The 4,371-nt window shown below is 43.8% G+C and overlaps 1 non-coding gene across 1 annotated transcript; it reads right to left on the minus strand.

Moving 5' to 3' along the window:
* Positions 1 to 3,768: 3,768 nt before the first annotated feature.
* On the minus strand, positions 3,769 to 3,915 carry LOC150009289 (small nucleolar RNA SNORA57). Its single transcript, XR_016511543.1, has one exon. It is a non-coding gene; the product is annotated as a small nucleolar RNA SNORA57 (small nucleolar RNA).
* Positions 3,916 to 4,371: the final 456 nt, after the last annotated feature.

Raw genomic sequence — 4,371 nt, forward strand, 5'->3', positions numbered from 1 at the left:
CCCCCAGGATTCTGTCTTTATCTTTCACCTTTGGCATCTCAGTCATGATGCGTCCTGGTGTGGTCCCCTCTGGGTCCAGCTTGCCTGGGGCCCTCCATGCTTCCCAGACCTGTATGTCCATCTCCTTCACAAAATTTGGGAAGTTTTCCTCATTTTTTTCAATACTTGCTTCCTCGTTCTGCACTGATTCAAAGTTTTTTTCTTCCTTAAGTTCCAAATCATTGATTTGTATCCCGGTTTCCTTCCCTTCACCATTGGTTTTGTGTGGATTTTCCTGCATTTCACTTAGCATAGCCGTCACTTCTTCTCTTATGTGTTTACCATACTCAAGTATATCTGTCAATCCTGTGAGCATCTTTATCACCAGTGTTTTGAATTCTGCATCTGTTATGTTGGCTATCTCCTCATCGCTTAGTGCTCCCACTGGAACCTTGATTCGTTCCCCCTTTTGGGCCCTACTTCTCTGTCTCCTCATTCTGACAGGCTCCTGTGTTTGTTTGCCTCCACGTCCCAGGTAGAGCTGTCGCTCCTGTCTGGATGAGTATTTCTTCTTTATACCTTTGTTTGCTGGACTTCCATGCAGTTTTATTTTCTGGAACTTCTGGTTGTTTCTAGTTTTGAGGTAGTTGTATTCCTTCTTAGTTGTGGAGGGAGACACAGCGTGTCTGTCTACGCCTCCATCTTGGCTGGAAGTAAGACCACTTGGCTTATATTATACAGTATATTCTGAGCAATCTACTCCCAAGCCTTGGAAACCACTGATCAGCATAGGCACTATCCCAGGGCTGCCCTGCAGGACTGAGTGAGCTTCCTTTATACCCTTCAATTTGAGGCACAGGGCGACAGGCCTTCTCCAGCCTTCTGGGAAGATAGAAGGAGGATGGGCCTGTTCTCTTTCTGCAAAACACTGCCATCTCCTTTAGGAGGGCAAGAGCACAGAGAAGTCTCTGGGATTCAGTATACAGGCACAGGATAATCATAGTGCATATGTCACAGGGAACAGGGGCCAGCACTTACACTCAATAACTATCAGCTGTTGCTGTTACTGCCATTATTGTTGTTGTCATCATCATTATTATTACTATTGGGATCCTTGTGCTATCACACAGGACTGTTAAAGAGATTAAATGAGATGATCAGTCTAAAGCACTTAGAACATAGTAGAAACTCCATAAATGATATCTGTCTTTATGATTATGATTACTCCACTGAGAAATTAATGAAACAACCAACATTTTAGAAAATGTGTTCAAGGAACCAAAATATATGTAAAAAAAATATGTTGCCAAAGTTTTTGCAACCTAAAGGCACGAGGCTAGCTCAGAGTAGAAAAAAAAAAAAAAGGACATTGTGGATCTCTGCTAATGAATCAGCAACCTAGGTAACCAAACAAAAGACACCTGTGGTCAAAATAGCCATCAAAGTGATGGTACTATTCACCAAGGAACAGCCATTCTCAGCAGGCAATTGGATCTAAACACTCATTCATTCATTCATTCAATAAAGAACCTTGATTTTTGACCTTGTGAGACTGTTACTGAACAGCAGTTGGGGTCCTGCGGCCCGCTGCCACTCTGTAGGCAAAACTCCAGAGGCAAAGATTTGGTGATAAAGGAAAAGAATCTTTATTCAAAAGTAGTCATGTAAGCCTATCAAGTCACAGCTTTAATCTCTTAAACCTATCAATTAAGGCTAAACTCTAACAGCTGAGTTCTATGATGTCCCCCTATTAGTTTTAATTATCTTATTTCTGTAAGGTTAGTTTACAAACTAAAACAACCTAATATACAAAAGCTACACAATTCCAGAAGAATGGCAGGCTTCTGCTTCAGAGCCTGTCCCCTCTAGAACTCCCAAAGAATAAACCTGCCACCCTCTGTCAGGCCAGCCTGATCCTTGGCTGTGCCAGGAGTTCCTTCCATACAAAATATCATCCATTTGGAAATGCAGGCAGCTGCAGCACAATCATCCAGGCATTCTCGAGGAAGAAGAGCCTGAGAGCCAGAGTCAGAGCCAGAGCCCAAGACTGAGAGAGAGCCAGCTCAGGAGCCAGAAAAACTCATGGGCCAAGGCATTCATTCATCTTCTCAGCCAATCCCATCCTAGACTGCCTTCCATGGCCTCAGAAAACTCCTTCTATGACCCCTCCTACTTCTCACCAGTGATCTTAATCTGATCTCTCTGTATCAAGACTATAAGCAAAATAGTCATTGAGCCATACCACACCTGGCCTCCTGACTGCCACATAATTAAAGGAGACCTTTTAAGCTACTAAATTTATTGTCATTCTTTACAGCAACAACAAAAACGAATAAACCCCCACATGCTGTGAGAAGCCTGAGTCATGAGGAGGGGTCCTGAAGGCTAAGATTCCATAGAGATAGAGGCCAGGAGCACCTAGGAACAGGTCTGGCCTTCCCCGCTGCATCTGAGCCATCACTGCATGAGCAACCCCAAGCTGGAACCACCCAGCTGAGCCCAGCCAAGCCACAGAAGTGTAAGAGACAATGATCAACTGACTTTTTAAGCCGCTAAGTTTCCCAGAAATAGAAAACTAGAAGTCTGTTATGAGAATAAGTTAGCGATAATGTCCTAATGCATTTGGGACAATAAATATTCCATAAATGTTGGCAAATGCAATTTTACTATGATCACCTCCATCTGACAAATGAAAAAACAGGGACCTGGAGAGTTTAAGGGACAGTCAGAGCTGGAAAGTGCCACCACTGTGCCTGACTCTAGATCCCACTCTTCCCTTGGTACTGGACTGGCTCCTGAACCTCCAAGCCTGCTCAAGATGAAGGCAGTTGTATTTCTCCCAGAGCAGCTGGCTTCCATGCCAGGTTAGTTAAAGGCCGTGTCCTGATCTGGCACAGGCTTCTGCAGCCCAGGAACAGGCTGCAGGAAGTTCATGCTCAGAACCCCACCAAGACTTGGGCATCATTACATCCCTATTTCCTCTCACAGGGAGCTGCAGGAAAGGTCAGCTGGGCATGAATGGTGCAGCAAGCGAGAATGAGGCCCCCTGCTCAGCCTTGCCTCCCCCCGCCCCCCTAGCTCTATGATCCAAGAACCAAGCCCAGGAGTCTCCTTGTGTTCCTAGGCCAGTGTCCTAACCAGGGTTACTGGGCTGCTCATTGCTTGGCTTTGAGCCCAGTGGATTTATTTTGAGATGAGCCTGCAGTGTCCAGCTTCCTGAACAGAATAGCAATGACTAGGTTCCACCACCTACACTCCCTCCCATAGAAAGTGAAAGACCAGGTGTGTAGCTGACAAATAGTCCAGAGAGTGGGACAGGTTCCTCTTCCTTGGTAAGAAGCAGGGGAGGAACACAGCAAAGAAAGGAATGCTTTTTCTGTTTTCTCTCTTCCCTTCCTTCACCTTCCTCCTTTTATCATTTTCTCCCCTCATTTATTCACTCCTACTTTTTTTCTAATATTATTTTTCAATTTTAGTTTACATTCAATATTATTCTGTATTAGTTTTGGGTGTACAGCATAGTGATTAGACAATCATGTACTTCACAGAGTGGTCCCCCTGCTAATTCCAATACTCACCTGGCACAGTGCATAGTTATTATGATATTACTGGCTATATTCGCTGTGCTGTAATTTACATCCCTGTGACTGTTCTGTAACTGCCAATTTATACTTCTTAATCCCTTCACCTTTTTTGCCCAGCCCTCTAATCCCCTCCCCTCTGTCAAACATCAGTCTGTTCTCTGTATGAGTCTATTCTATATTGTTTATTTTGTTCTTTTTTTTTTTTCTTTTTCCCAGCACTTGAGGATAGAACCCGTGGACTAGAAACCATCAGCACCAAAGACATGACACTGAGGGGTCAGGAGCCTTTCCCTCTGCCTGCCTATATTCCAGGAACCAGTGCCTCATGCCCAACCCTGCCAAGAAAAAGAGAATTGTTTATTTTGTTCTTAAGATTCCACATATACGTGTAAGTGAAATCATATGGTATTTGTCTTTTTCCATCTGGCTTAGTTCACTTAGCATAATACCCTCTAGGTCCACTCATGCTGTTACAAAAGGTAGGGTTTTTTGTTTGTTTGTTTTTTATAGCCCAGCAGCATTTCATTGTGTAAATGTACCACAGTTTTTTCTATCCACTCATCTATTGATGGGCACTTGGGGTGCCTTCCTCTCTTGGATATTGTAAATAATGTTGCAATGAACATAGGGGTGCATATATTCTTCTCAATTAGTGTTGTGGGTTTCTTTGGACATATTCCCAGAAGTGGAATCACTGGATCATAGGCAGGTCCATTTTTAATTTTTTCACTTATCTCCATACTGCTTTCCACAGTGGCTGCACTAGTCTGCATTCCCACCAACAGTGCACTAGGGTTCCCTGTTCTCT

Source organism: Furipterus horrens, unplaced genomic scaffold (assembly GCF_987537825.1).
Source record: "Furipterus horrens unplaced genomic scaffold, mFurHor1.1.pri manual_scaffold_5, whole genome shotgun sequence".
NCBI classification, from domain to species: domain Eukaryota; kingdom Metazoa; phylum Chordata; class Mammalia; order Chiroptera; family Furipteridae; genus Furipterus; species Furipterus horrens.